At 42.6% G+C, this 16,388-nt stretch overlaps 1 pseudogene; it reads right to left on the bottom strand.

Annotated features, from left to right (window-relative positions):
- Nucleotides 1-9,071: 9,071 nt before the first annotated feature.
- Nucleotides 9,072-12,131, bottom strand: LOC137519357 (posterior protein-like; annotated as a pseudogene).
- Nucleotides 12,132-16,388: the final 4,257 nt, after the last annotated feature.

Below are 16,388 nucleotides of genomic sequence, written 5' to 3'. Positions count from 1 at the left end.
CTCTATGCTCCTGCTGGTGGAATCTCTAGAGCCTTATGGAAGCTTCTTCTGGGATGTTATAGCCTTTCTCTCTTAGGGCTTAAATAGCCAAGAAATCCATTCATCACACACACACACCCACACGACCACCCCCAGCTCAGGTATCATTCCGCCCCCCTGTCCTTGCCAGTTATGTCTTCGTTGGACCTCTAGGTGGAGCTGTAACCTCACTCATGAGGTCCTGTGATGTTGGTGTTAAGGTCACTCACACAGGTGTTTGATGTCTGAAAGGTGACCATGCCTTCATTGTCTCAGGCATACAGAAACTGTTGGGGTATTGTCTATCTGCTAACAAGATTGTTCCCATGAGAACTTCCATTGTCCCCCTGGTTTTTATGGCTTTAGCATCCAAGGGTCCCATTCTTTGAGATAGGATAACACCAGTTTCGCTGGCTATTTGGCTTTCTGTTCCCAAGGGTATTGATAGCAGTGACCTGATAGCAGTTTGATCTGGTATTGATAGCAGTTTGATCTGGTTTCTGTAACACAGCAAGCATTTTGAGATGGTTTCACCATGTGTCCTATGCCAATGTTCTGGATAGAAATCATATCCAACATATGCCGCTTTGTGCCTGAAAGGCACACCCACACACAGTCCTTCATCCTTGTCTGGGAGTACGCAATAACTGGGTTCTCTCCTAGGGGCAAGAATTTTACCTTTGCTTCAGGTAGTCCATTTACACACCTTTCATTCAAATTCATTCTCACTGACCCCACCAAGATATTATAACCATTATGATAACCTGGACCTAGAGGAGCCACCGAATTATACATTCACTATTATGTACATTACATTTAAAAAAAATTACAATACAACAGTACAAAATTACAATCCAATCATTTTGAACATCATGTCAAAATACTGGTTGGTACAATTTCTCCAATTTCATTCCACTAAACTAGTGCAACTCACTTGTAAAAGTGTGTCACCAGCATATTAGCTATGCTCTAACCTTTATATACCTATTTCACTCATCTGTTACTTTCCTATATCCCTTCATATTTAGACTTATCAGATATGCATCTGTGATTTTCGGTAAGGAATAAAGCAGTTCTCTATACCGTGCCCTTCTCGATGACAATTCTTACAGATCTGCTTTAGTTCCTGTTCTACCCCAGACAGTAGAGCCTCTGCCTGGAAAGAAGCGACTGCACTGTCTGGTGGCATTCCCGTCATCCTAGGAGGGAGCTGCATCTTTTTATATAAATACCTCATAAAAACACACATACCTATCTGTCCTACTGATAGAGTTATGGTAACAATTAGTAATACTACAACTGGGTGCATCAAGTAGTTCAGTATTGTACTAGCTTTGTTAGAATAACCAAAGATATATTCCCACCAGTAGCCTTCTGAATCCGTTTCCAACATACGTTCAACCTTCTTAAGTTCATTTTGATCATGGTGCACCATTATAGTTGCATTGGCACCTTCTTCTTGCAATTCCCTCAGCACCTGCTCATCTCTGTCCAATTTTTCCAACCAATCCTGTAATTCTTTACCCATTCCCAAATTCATCATCTGGATATCGACAGGATTATTATACTTGAAATCAATGACCCACCGTGCAACAGAAGGAATGCTATAGTTCCATTTAGTAGTTTGGATTTCGGAAACACTGCCCAGGGTACACCAAGAGCCTCTAGCCACAGATACTGTCACAGAGCATCCATGGTCTAGGATTATTGTTACGTTAGTAGTATCTAGGACAAAAAAGCAAACCCTTTTATGTCCTAAATAGTACACTGGTGCCTTGTCCCTGCCAATCTTCTCTCCATCCAAAACACAAATGGAAGCGTCCTCCCAACATCTTTCATTTACCCTCCTGAACTGACCTGGAGAACACAATACATCATGGTTTCGCTGCAGACAGAGGGAAACATCAACCTGTTGCCATTTCCCCTTCTCCCTAATCACCTGTGGGAAGTTCAGCCTCGGGTGTAAGATTACAGTTTCTCCGGTTAGTATACCAATGGACTTAATATCATAAATAATAACCGGGCGCGACTCTGAATACACTATAAGTGAAGTCGCATAGCATTTTTCAGAATCTGGATCAGTACACCCCAACCACAAACTCGCCCACCATATTGGACTAGTAAAAGTTATGTGTTTTGGGAGATGTTTACCAACTTGGGAAAGTAGCTCAAAAGGCCATTCACCTTCATGCAGAGACTGTATTATTAATTTGATGTTGGTTGACAGTTCTGTCTGTCCTTGTGTGCAGACCAACGCCCATGATGTATTCCTTCCTCTTCTCACTACATTGTCTACCAGTTTCTTGAAGTTCTCAATGAAATCTCTAGCAACATTTACTTGTGTGTTTATGTGTTTTTGCTGAATGTTGTCAAGGATATCATTGATCTCTCTTTGTTTAGCAAATCCTTGCTTGCTATCTGACGCTATGGCAGATAACTTATTCCTTATAATCTCAATATCGGCTTCATTTAGGATTCCCATTCCTGTACCAACTCCTCCGAGTACAGTGCCAAATACATCCCTTTTCTCTCGATTACTCCTCAAGAGTAGGCGCCCATTTCTGGTGCTTGCACGTCTACCCGTATTACTCTTGGGAGTAATCCAGTTGTATAAACCATGTACTTGATTGCGGGTGTATTTAGCACATACCGGATAGTAGGTCTTTATTAACCACTGAGATATGTTAAAGTGCCAGGTGGACATGGCATATTGAACCTCAGTGATAAGTGTTCTTTTAGAATTTAGATTTACTTGGAGTGGTTGTCCTATCTCCAAGTACCCATACTCCTCAGAGTCATTTGTCCTGCTCTCTGTGCAGATTTCTAAGTGCTCCGATGACCCATCAAGGATTTGTATCTCACCCACTTCTATGTCTGCTGTTTCACATTTCCAATAGCCTACTGCCTCTCTGTATGACTTATAGGCTCTGGACATTGACCCTATTATGAAATGATCACCTCTTTCTTGTGTCATCAGAACTCTTTGGAATCCACTCAGATTCTCATCCCTGTATGTGAGTGTAATCTCCTTGGGTGTGTTTGCTGGTTGCAGGTTTCTATACCAATATACACCACACATAAATACATATTCTCCTTCCTTTAAGTGTTCATGTACAATCCCATAGTGTATATCATTGCGCTTTTGAACCTGCGTTCCTGTTTCACCTCCCAACCAATAACCCGTTTCGTTCATATATATTTTAACATTCACATCTGACTGCAGAGATTCAAGTTTAAACTCAGGAGTTCCGTGTACAAATGACAGCCTATCGTCTCTGGAATTGGGATTAAACCTGCCAAATGAAAAAAACTTCCTATATTGATCTCCGTCCTGATTGCCCCATTGGTATGTTTCTAATGGCACACGGCGATCCATTGTCAGTCTAGATTTTCTTCTCCTATTATTGTTGTCCTCATGTTTTTGTTGCAAATATATCCATTGTTTTATCTGCTTTGTCATTATTGTTTCTGGATTATGTAATTCCATATCTCCATAACCAGAATATTCCTCCTCAAATTCCACTGTGTCACTACTACAAAGCATAATCAGCACCCTGAAAAATAAAAATTTGATGTACATTGTCCAGATGCCTCAGTTTGGTTGATTTTCGCCAAAAAATGAAATGGAGAGGATCCTAGGTGATCAATTGACATACAAAAAATTAAAAGGGGATCCAACTGCTGTATATATGAGGAAACTAAGGAATATACTCAAAGGAGGGTTACAACAAGAGATCCTCAATGACGCTGAATTTAAATATCTAGTGAACGACGCCCCGAGAATCCCAGTGATTTATCACAATCCTAAGATTCACAAAAGCCTGACGGAACCTCCAGGTCGTCCCATTGTGAGTGGGATTGGTTCCCTTAACCAAAGAGTTGGCGAGTATATAGATTCATATCTCCAACCGGTTGTAAGCAAATTAACACTCCTACTGCGGGATACCAAACAATTATTACAAACGATCAGCACAGTGGGGGTAGAGGATGACGACCTGTTAGTTACAGCTGATGTCAGTGCACTATATACAATTATTCCTCATGAAGAAGCTATTAGAACAGTGAAGCAAGCACTCAATGTATATACGGATTTGAAAAGTGAACAAATTGCATTCATTTTGGAACTATTACAATTTTCTCTTACCCACAATTATTTTTGGTACGGAGGTCAATATTACCTCCAAATACTGGGATGTGCCATGGGGGCAAAATATGCACCAAGTGTGGCTAACATCTTTATGGATGATTGGGAATTGGGGGTTCTATCCCAGCCACAAAGTGAGCAAGTAAAAACCTGGAGAAGGTACATCGATGACCTAGTGTGGATATGGAAAGGTAGTGTTGACGAACTCGAGGAATATATAAATTGGCTTAATAGTAATGATAGAGGGATTGTGCTGTCAGCTAATTGGGACAGGGGACAGATAGATTTCTTAGATGTAGTTCTATACAAAAAGGAGCACAGTCTGGGTACTAAAACCTTTTTCAAAAAAACGGACCGCAATGCGTCCGTTGCCATCATAAAAACTGGCTAAGAGGGATACCAAGAAGCCAGTTCACTAGAATTAGAAGAAATTGTACAGAAATTACAGATTATGAGGAACAAGCAGGGATGTTATTACAGCGGTTCGTAGATAAAGGTTATCAAGAGGCTCCACTCAGACAGGAAATTAACAAAATCAAAGAGTATGATAGAAAAAGTATGTTAATGGATCACCCCGGTAAATCAGTAGGAGATCAATTTGAATACGCTATGTGTTTTGAGTATAATACACAACACTGGGAAGTAGAACAGATAATCAAGAAATACTGGCGATTGTTGTGTAATGATCCAGTGCTGGGGAATAGGATCCCCCAGCGCCCCAGGTTCATCTATAGGAGGGCAGGTAACCTCCAAAGAAGCCTTGTAAAAACGTGCATTGATGAGCCCAAAAATAAGAACCAGACGGGGCTTTGGGGCCAAAAAGTTTTTTTCCCGTGCAAACAGTGTAATCCATGTTTAGTTGCACAAGCCAATAGATCACAATCCAACACATCAACATGTACTGGCCAAAAGTTCCCTATCAAAGAATTCATCACGTGTGGAAGCACCCATGTGGTATATTTGATATGGTGCCCATGTGGGCTTCAATATATCGGACGGACAAAGAGGATGTTAAAAACAAGGATTAATGAACATGTGAAAAATATAGAAAAAGGCCTGATGAGTCATAGTGTTTCCAGACACTTTGCGGAAGTTCATGGATCCAATCCAACACATATGCACTTCAGTGCAATTCAAAAGTTAACCGACAGATGGCGAGGATGCCATAAGATACGTGAGATCTCCAAACTTGAAACCAAATGGATTTTCAACATGAGAACCATAAGACCCAATGGGCTCAATGTAGAATTGGATCTTAACTGTTTTATAGCAGATGATTAGGGAGACCTAAATAAGGCATTTATTAATGGGAACTATGGGGGCACAACTTCAAGGGGTATACATATACGGGCTAATAATAGTAGTAGGTGAGATATTGGGATGGGTAGGGATCACAAGGATAGGTACGTGTAGTAATTAGAAGTAAAAGTGCTTCTTAGATAGAAGGACTCACAACCAGATAATGGGGGGTTCATTGAATTAATGTTTTACTTAGTCTTAATATTTTCGTAGTGATTTTTTCGCAGTGGTTTATGGGTCTTAGCAGGACCGAGCTTGTTATAAATATAGTGACATTTGTAAGGGGTTTTCTGGGTTGAGACACGGGTCCCATGTAATAATATTTATAAGATGGGCCAAATTTTTAGCCATTAGTGCATATCACAATTATTAAGGAGGATATTTAAGCACATCAAGAACTATAGGGGGTCTATGTGCCACAGGGACGTGTGTGTCACCTTAGGTAACCTCAGTATTTGGTACATATTAGGATATGGGTAATATGGGGTCATTATGTGTATGCAAGGGGCACACTTAATGAGGAGTAAAGGGGATAGTTTAATCATAAGTAAAATAATAGATTGAGCAGGCTAAATGTGACAAGAGTTGTTCAAGAATAGTGTGGGATATAAGGAGATTAAGTCTTAACCAGAGTGCTGGAGCGTGGTGGGTGTTTGTTTTGCTTTGTTGTTGCTACGCAATGGTTTTAAATATTCCTTTATCTGTGAATTTTATATGACATTTTAATATACATAGTCCGGCAGATGATTAAGGCGATAAGATGTGTTCCCAGTGTTTGTAGATTGCTACATGGGCGTAATATATCAAACGTGCCATTAAATATTTATGAAAAGCCCGCAGCAGGACGTTATGAAATGTCCGCACTAGGACGCCATGATGCCGGAGTCTGGGATAGATTGCTAGTCAATAGCCGCGAGAGTACAGCCGTCTTTAGGAAACAATTTGCATATGTATTGTATATAGCGTCCACACGCCTTGCCGAGGACATGCCCCTGATGAGTCATATGACGAAACCGGTAGGACGGAGCCTCAGGCGTGGCGTGTGCAGACGCTAAAGGAACAAGGCGGCGGTGAGGACGTCCTGTATTTTGATATGCGCATTTTGATTTTATCTATGTGAGTGCAATATATTGTGTTTTTTAAACATATTAAACGGAATTATGCTATTGTCTCTTGAGTTTAAAGGTTGGCAACGCTTTGAAGATTGTGTGTACAAGAAAGCGCTTACAGCTGGTCATCACAGGATCAGCCTGGTCATTTGGTGAGCGTGCATTTTATCTATATACCACCGTGGTGTTACATATTTGGAGTCACGCAGGGAGCACGTTTGGTGTTTTGGTGTGGTACACAGACTGGATTACGCTATGTTGTCCTTATGTCTCTGAGTACTATTCAGGGAGAAGGTGTTCTGCTGCGAGGGATTGCCACATTCATGTGCTCTATCTGCTGATCTGTGATACATCAGCCATACTTGCTGGTAAGCGTATTTTATCTGGAGATCTACTGTATGTGGAGTACAAAGTGTGACCAAGATTCAAGTGGAACCATTGTGGACTTTCAGGGCGTGTTAGACTCTGCTGTATGCTTATTAGACTGTCCTTTCCTCCATTCTAGGTGGACTTTTTAATAATAACGCAATGCAATACAATCTTATATGCAATTTTTCCACAGGTGGATCATTTTATGAGTAATGGTGTATATAATATAGGAATCAGAGAGTTTGCTGTGAGATATATACTTTCTCTTAAAGGGTATTGTTCTTAGGAGGTTTGTTAATGAGCGCTTCACCTAATTCTAAAGTATTGATTTTCGCTCCACTGGGTTCTGGAAAATAAAAAAACAAGTGCGGTATCAGTTCTTAACAGTAGCATATGCCACTTTGAGTCTAAACGGATTTTTAAGATGTTTTAAGGATTCATCTATATCCTGCTCCTTGGCTAAACAAGGGGTAGGGGTTTTAAGTACAGGCAGTAGTTCAGCTATGTCTGCATCATTTTTCCAGCCTTCAAAATCTTTTTCCCAAGCCTGCTGTCCCTCTATGTCATAGGGAGCCCACTTAACCTCTATCAAAGCTGCCTCTTTTGCTAGCAACACAGCCGTGATTGCTACATTTGATGTGTACACTTTTTTAGCAAATGGCAATTCCATGTTAGGATTACTTAATGCTGGGGCTTGCATTAAAGTGATTTTCAACAGTTTAAATCCCTGTTCCTGTTCTGCCCAATCTAGCGGATCTGCTTCCCTTTTGTCACTTTTCAATAACTCATAAAGAGGTTTTGCCTTTTCTGCAAATCCTTCAATGAAGTCTCGGCAGAAACCGACAAGACCCAAGAATTGTCTCAGTGCTGTTTTTGTATTGGGCCTCGGAAGTTTCTGGATAGTTTCACATTTGTTTGGGTCAGGAGTCCTCCCCCCCCTTTGAAACTACAACTCCCAAAAAGGAAACAGAATCTTTCATTAACTGGGCCTTCATTGGGTTCAGCTTTAACCCTGCTTTCTCAATTAATGCTAGTAACTCATTAAAGAGAGCATAGTGCTGCTCCCTAGTGTCTGTCTGGATAATCACATCATCTACGTATTGAATGATACATTCTGGCTCTGAAAAAGATTTTAAAACATCAATCATGCATTTATGAAAATAGGTTGAACTGGACTTGAACCCTTGTGGCAACCTGCAGAAAGTGTATTGCTTGCCTTGGAAACAAAATGCAAATTTGTATTGGCTATCTGGGTGAATGGGGATCGAAAAGTAGCCATTTGAGACGTCGATAGACGAATACACTGCTGCAGATGATTTGAGCGCTGTCATATCTGGCATTTTGGCAACAACATTGCTAACAGATGGGGTACATTTGTTTAGTGCACGGAAATCTAGACAGGGTCGCCAACCATTACCCTTTTTTACTGGCCATAGGGGTGCATTATTTGTTGATTGGCATTCTCTAATCACTTCTTGTGCCAACAAATTTTCAATGGTGCACTGTACAAATGGAATTGATTCAGGGGGAATCTTGTACTGTTTCTGTGGTAAGGGATCTGGGCCTTCTACCTTGACAATCATATTTGTCACCTTGCCACACTCATTTTTGTATGTCGCCCACACTTTGTCATGCTGCCACAAGATTTCAGCTAACCTTTGATCATTAGTTTTTAACAATGCTCTATTATCCATAGTGTCACTGGGTTTCACTGATGCCAACCCATAATTGTCAGTGATCATGCAAACCTTCCCTTTGTACCTGGACCCTCTCCACAACATCCAATTACAAAGATCGACCACCAAACCATGTGCTCTCATTACATCAGATCCAATGATGGTGCCCTCATGTGTAGGAGACAGGTACATACTGTGTTGTATGTCCATGTTTCCTATGTTTATGGGCACTGGCATTGATTGCAATGCAGGCACTACCTGACCTCCAAAACCTCTCAAAAAAATTGACTTGCCATTAGGGTCAGCTGTCAATGTCATATTTGTCAAACTGACAGCTGCTCCTGTATCCAGAAGTATATCAGCGCAATGGCCCCCTACCGCTCCCTGGATATGTGGTCTATTGCCCTTGTCCCTTTCAAGTTGACATACTGGGGACAAGGGTGGGGCCTGTAATCCCTATGGTTTCACATAAGGATTGGATGGGGTCTTGTATTCCTCTGGAATTTCAGCAATTTTACTTTTAACCCTCTCTAGCTCTTTTAGGAGTGGACCATATAGGGTAAAATCGGGATCTTGGACTTTTTCCCTTTGCACCCTGTCTGGTCCAGGCCTCTTCTGATCTTTCCTGTCAGAAAAACTTCTGTTACCCCCTACTCTCCTGTTCATTTTACAGTCTTTCATGAAATGTCCCATGTGTCCACATTTATAACATTTGCCAGTGAATCTGACTCTTCCTTCACTCTTAGTTACCTCTGCAATTTGCCTTTGCATTTTACTGTCCTGATTTTCTCCTGAATCCAGTCCTTTATTATATTCAGAAATGTCTGGTATGAATTAGCATTTCTGAGTGCAATCTTTGTGTGATAATCCACAAAGGTACACTTGTTAGCCATCGAGTAGAGAAAACTACCGTCGTCAGGAGACATATCTGGGCAATTAAATGTAGATTTGTACAGTGACAAGTACTCACTGCAAAATAAAACAGGGTCTTCACCTTTTTTAAATCTGGCATTTTCTAGTGCAGTGTTTCCCAACCGCTGTTCCGCGGCACACTAGTGTGCCGCGGAACGTTGCCTGGTGTGCCGTGCTCTTATCCCCCCTCCCGCCCGTCCCTGCGGCCGCCGCTGTTATTACCTTAGCAGCGGCCGCTCTCCCCTCTCCAGACCATGTATATGCTAGCAGCGTATCTCCGGCTGCTCTGTGTGATGCACTGATGCGGAAGGAGGCAGGGCTTGGTTACCATAGTAACGGCGATACATATCGCCGTTACAGGAAGCCGCTGCCCTCCTTTCTTCCGCATCAGTGCATCACACAGAGCAGCCGGAGATACGCTGCTTGAATATACACGCGCCGGAGAGGGGAGAGCGGCCGCTGTTAACAAGGTAATAACAGCGGCGGCCGCGGGGACGGGCGGGAGGCACTAAACTGGCTATACTGGGGCACTATTCTGGGGTACTATACTGGCTATCCTGGGGCACTAAACTGGCTATACTGGGGCACTATTCTAGCTATACTGGGGCACTATTCTGGCTATACTGGGGCACTATACTAGCTATACTGGGGGGCTATACTGGGGCACTATACTGGCTATACTGGGGCACTATACTGGGGCACTAAACTGGCTATACTGGGGCACTATACTAGCTATACTGGGGCACAATACTGGCTATACTGGGGGGGGCTATACTGGGGTACTATACTGGCTATACTGGGGCACTATACTAGCTATACTGGGGCACTATACTGGGGCACTAAACTGGCTATACTGGGGCACTATTCTGGGGCACTATACTAGCTATACTGGGGCACTATACTAGCTATACTGGGGCACAATACTGGCTATACTGGGGGGCTATACTGGGGTACTATACTGGCTATACTGGGGCACTATACTGGCTATACTGGGGGGGCTATACTGGGGCACTATACTGGCTATACTGGGGCACTATACTGGGGCACTAAACTGGCTATACTGGGGCACTATTCTGGGGCACTATACTAGCTATACTGGGGCACAATACTGGCTATACTGGGGGGCTATACTGGGGTACTATACTGGCTATACTGGGGCACTATACTGGCTATACTGGGGCACTATACTAGCTATACTGGGGGGCTATACTGGGGCACTATACTGGGGCACTATTCTGGGGCACTATACTAGCTATACTGGGGCACAATACTGGCTATACTGGGGTACTATACTGGCTATACTGGGGCACTATACTGGCTATACTGGGGCACTATACTGAGGCAACTAAACTCCCTACACTGGGGCAACTATGCCAGCTATGCAGCCGCACCCCCCCCCCCCCCCCCATAGCGGCACTGTCCACTAGGTCGCGCAAACAACCGGGGGCCGCATCGCCCCCACCGCGCGCGCGCCGTTCCCCGGAGAAAAATTTGGTCAGACAGTGTTCCCCGGGCCGGAAAAGGTTGGGAAACACTGTTCTAGTGCATTGGTTCCTCTAGCATCTCTCCCTCCCATCACTCTCTGTAACTCTCCCATTCTGTCTGCTGCATTTCCCCAATTGGAATTAAGTTCTGCCAACAGACCAGTATGAGTCCCCACAGGAGGCAGTAATTTCTCACACAGCTGTGAAGGGAGCCATGCACGCAATAGCGCACAGGCGTCTCTGTTCCCCAAATTATATTGAGTGACTACAGCTTCCAGCTTATTGGAGAGGCTGACAGGTGAGGCTGAAGTGTCAAACTTCCCCAATATCTGGCACAGGTTTGTGCGATCCTGTATAGAGAGTGTTGTGGAGTGCACATTATGATTTGCATGACCTTGCCCTTGAGCATTTCTGTGTTGGTGATCAATCCTGTCGGAGTAAAGAGTGGGGAATTTTGATTCAATGAAAGCTCAGGAGGAGATTGAGATTCATCTGCAGTACAAATCGGATGCTCCTCTCTGCCTCTTTGCTCCTTTCCCAGGGATTTGTAATCTGAGCTGTTACCATGGTTGCATGCATTGTTACCTTGTGCTTTTAACAACTGTAAACATTGTTCCTTTTGAGCCAGCTGCTCTGTAAGCATAAGAATAACACAATCTTTTTGTAACTCTTTTGCTTCCAAAGATGCAATATGTAAGTCTCTGAGTCTGAGTCTACATCTAGATTCACAGTCCTCTAAACACTCTTGTAAATCACAATTCTCTTCACCAAGTTTGTCAACTTCCTCTTTCAATTCCTCACATTCACAAGCATTATTCTTAATATCCATGGCCAAACAACCTTGCGTAATGTTATCAAGCTCCTTTCTTAGCTGAGCTTTTTCAGTGTAAAATTGCAATTCTTTCTGTAAAGCGATCTCTTTCATCTTAATTAACATATCAATGAGATTGGCCATTCTCTGTTTTCTATTTTTTTTAGAAGACACTTTGGATTGCAATTTTTCATTCTGCATGTCACACTGCTTTTCTAAATCACCAAACTGATGAGTCAAAGCCTCATCCATACACAAATGATAAGAAGCAGAGGAATATTTCTTAAGAAAATCTGTTACAACTTCCATGTTTACAATTTCCAAGTTATTGAGATAAAAGTTCAACAAAACAGTATTTCACTATTGTCTCACTAACAGAATTTGAGACCACTTACTAAGAGATACTATACATGACTTCATAGTAGAAAATAATCTTATTTCTCAGCATCAACATGGGTTTACTAAAGACAGGTCCTGTTTGACTAACATGCTCAGCTTTTATGAGGTAGTGAATGCTAATATGGATATTGGGAATGCTGTAGATGTGATATACTTGGACTTTGCATAGGCCTTCGACACTGTTCCCCACAAAAGTCTGGTGCAAAAGTTGAGGATGCAAGGACTAGGGAAGAGTGTGTTCATGGATAGGGAACTGGCTAATGGACAGAAAACAAAGAGTTGTGGTCAATGGATCATACTCAAAATGGGAGACTGTTAGCAGTGGGGTCCCACAGGGGTCTGTTCTGGGTCCAGTGCTCTTCAATTTATTTATTAATGACCTAGTAGATGCAGTAGTGAGCAATGTTGCTATTTTTGCAGATGATACAAAATTGTGCAGAATCATCAACTCTCAGGAAGATAGTGTCATATTGCAACAGGATCTGGATAGGATGGCTATATGGGCACATACATGGCAGATGAAATTCAATGTTGACAAATGTAAGGTCATGCATTTTGGACATACTAATGGTCTAGCACCATACAAAATAAATGGGATACAGTTGGGGACATCAAACTTGGAGAAGGACTTAGGAGTACTCATTGACAACAAGTTAAATAATCGTACTCAATGCCAAGCAGCTGCAGCTAAAGCTAACAAAATTTTGGGATGCATTAAAAGGGAAATAAAAACTCGAGATGCTAGCATAATATTGCCCCTGTTTAACTCTCTAGTAAGGCCACATCTGGAATATGGAATTCAGTTCTGGGCACCACATTACAAAAAAGATATTGCAGTTTTAGAGCAGGTGCAGAGACTAGCAACAAAATTGATGCGTGGGATGGAAGGTCTCACTTATCGAGAAAGGTTAGATAAACTGGGTTTATTTAGTCTAGAGAAAAGACGCCTTAGAGGGGATGTAATTAACATGTATAAATACATCAGAGGGCAATATAATACCTTGGCGGATAAGCTTTTTGTCCCTAGGCCTTCTCAAAGGACTAGAGGACATGATCTGCGCATGGAGGAAAAACGTTTTAGCCATTTATTTAGGAAAGGGTTCTTTACAGTTAGAGTGATTAAGATGTGGAATGCATTGCCACAGGAAGTCGTTATGGCAAACTCTATACCTGCATTTAAAGGGGGCTAAGATGCTTTCCTTGCGTTGAAAGACATCCATGGCTACAATTAGTAGGTAATGCCTAATGATGTTGATCCAGGGATTTTATCTGATTGCCATCTGGAGTCGGGAAGGAATTTTTCCCTTTAGGGGCTAATTGGACCATGCCTTGTAAGGGTTTTTTCGCCTTCCTCTGGATCAACAGGGATATGTGAGGGAGCAGGCTGGTGTTGTACTTTATACTGGTTGAACTCGATGGACGTATGTCTTTTTTCAACCAAAATAACTATGTAACTATGTAGCAGCATGGGCTTGGCTTTTACTGCCAAGCCCTAGCGGTGCCTCTGCACAGGCACGAGCCATCTGCGCTTTGGGGCAAGCTCCATGTGAATTTGAGGGTCCCAGCATGGGAACAGCAATGGGATGCGAAAAGTCTTCTCACAAAGTAACCATCAACATTTTTAACCTAATAGTCTCCCAGATTTACTTTGAAAATAAATATGATATCCCTCTCAGCTCAGGTGCACTTTAACCACCTGAGCGGTATGGACGAGCTCAGCTCGTCCATACCGCCGCAGGGGATAGCATGGCCCCGGGTGGGTGTTTTTTATTTATTTATTTTTTTAACAAAAATGATTTTAGATCATGTAGCTAGCACTTGGCAAGCTACATGTTGCCCTCGATCGCCGCCAGCACCCTCTGATCCCTCCGATCGCCGCCCTTACACATACCTCCCCCCGGAACCTGCAGCCTCTCCAGACGTCGCTATGGGGAGGATCGAGACTGCGCATGACGTAATGTCCGATAGTCGCCATAGCGACGACAGAAGCTGTTCGGGGAAGTTGCAGTTCTCGCGGGATCGGGGCTAGGTAAATATAGCCGGCGGCGATCGGGGGGAATCAAATCGGTGCCAGGGGACTTGGGGCACTACACATATATAAAAACTAATACACTATATAAAACTAATTTGTAACACACTACATAAAACTACGCTATATAAAACTAATTTGTAACAAAAATTTCCCTCCCGCAGACGCATGGCCGCAGGAATTGAACACCAGGGAAGTTAATGCAATGTATGGCTAATGAACATACCGGATGTCTTTTTCAACCCAAAGAACTGGAACTATGTAAGGGGCAGGTCTTCTAGTGACAATCATGCTGGACTTCCAGGCACACGGTAAAGTGTGTGGAAATACTTTTTGCGCATGAACTGCTACTTTTGCAGCGTCCACTGGAGACAGGAAAGAAGCTCCTGTCAGATCCTGTTGTAATCTTATGCATTAAAGGATACCCCAACTGAAATGTGACATAATGAGATAGACATGTGTATATACAGTGCCTAGCACACAGATAACTATGCTGTGTTCCTTTTTTTTTCCCTTTCTCTGGCTGAAAGAGTTAAATATCAGGTATGTAAGTGGCTGACTCAGTCCTGACTCAGACAGGAAGTGACTACAGTGTGACCCTCACTGATAAGAAATTCCTCTTTTTTTACCTCTTTCTTGCTCTCAAAAGCCATTTTCTGCTAGGAAAGTGTTTTATAGTTGGAATTTCTTATCAGTGAGGGTCACACTGTAGTCACTTCCTGTCTGAGTCAGGACTGAGTCAGCCACTTACATACCTGATATTTAACTCTTTCAGCCAGAGAAAGAAAAAAAAGGGAACACAGCATAGTTATCTGTGTGCTAGGCACTGTATATACACGTCTATCTCATTATGTCACATTTCAGTTGGGGTATCCTTTAAAGTGCACCTTTTCAACCAGAAAATAAAGTACACCACCAGCCTGCTCCCTCATATATCCCTGCTGATCCAGAGGAATGCAAAAAACCCTTACAAGGCATGGTCCAATTAGCCCCAAAAGGGAAAAAATTCCTTCCTGACTCCAGATGCAATCAGATAAAATCCCTGGGTCAACACCACTGGGGATTACCTAGTAATTATAGCCATGGATGTCTTTCAATGCAAGTTAAGCATCTAAGCCCCCTTTAAAACGCAGATATAGAATTTGCCATAAATACTTTCTGTGGCAATGCATTCCATGCACTCTTGGGCCCAGTTCACATCTGCATTTTTTTTTTTACAGAACATAACCGGAACGTATACTGTACAAACGGGATGGTTGTGAAAGGATCCAATGTTAACTTATTGGACCGTTCACATGCATCCGTTGGTACAGATACGTTGCATGAACCAAGAAAATGCAGCAGGCCCTAATTTTCTGGACCGTCCTGCCCGGCAGAACGAAACCAGACAAAAAATGCTGCTGCATTGGGGCAATGGAAGACGGAACTAGGGTGAAGAAAAGGACCGTTCAATGGGGGATGTGGGGACGCGAACCTGAGCGGCGGGTGGGTGAGCAAGGGTAACTGGGCCTGAAATATATACCTAAAGGTTTCTGTCTTCTTCCACGTCATGTGACTAGTTATAAGATGCGCTGTGTAATCACAGCACAAGAAGAGGAAGCCTCTGCCATTAGGTATGTGAAAACCGATGCGATCCATCAGTTATTAGATCAGTTTTCACAAACCATCTGCCAATGTGCCCAGAGCCATCCGGAACCGGTGAAACTGAGACCAGATCCGCTCACCGGATTCATTTGGCTCATATTTTCTAATGTGAACTGGCCCTTACTGTAAAGAACACTTTCCTAAATAAATGGCTTAATCGTTTTTCCTCCATGCGCAGATCATGTCCCCTAGTCCTTTGTAAAACCCTAGGAACAAAAAGCTCATCCACAAAGCTTTGATATAGCCCTCTGATGTATTTATACATGTTAATTAAATCTTCTCTAAGGCATCTTTTCTTCTGACTAAATAAACCTAGTTTATCTAACCTTTATTGGCGAGACCTTCCATCCCTCGTATCAATTTTGTCGCTCGTCTCTGCACCTGCTCTAAAACTGCAATATATCTTTCCTGTAATGTGGTGCCCAGAACTGAATTCCATATTACAAATGTTGCCTTACTGGAGCGTTAGACAGGGGCAATATTATGCTAGCAGT

This window comes from Hyperolius riggenbachi, chromosome 5, assembly GCF_040937935.1.
Source record: "Hyperolius riggenbachi isolate aHypRig1 chromosome 5, aHypRig1.pri, whole genome shotgun sequence".
In the NCBI taxonomy this organism is placed as follows: Eukaryota; Metazoa; Chordata; class Amphibia; order Anura; family Hyperoliidae; genus Hyperolius; species Hyperolius riggenbachi.
The sequence above is the reverse complement of the archived record's forward strand: the minus strand, read 5'-3'. Positions and strand labels throughout refer to the sequence as shown.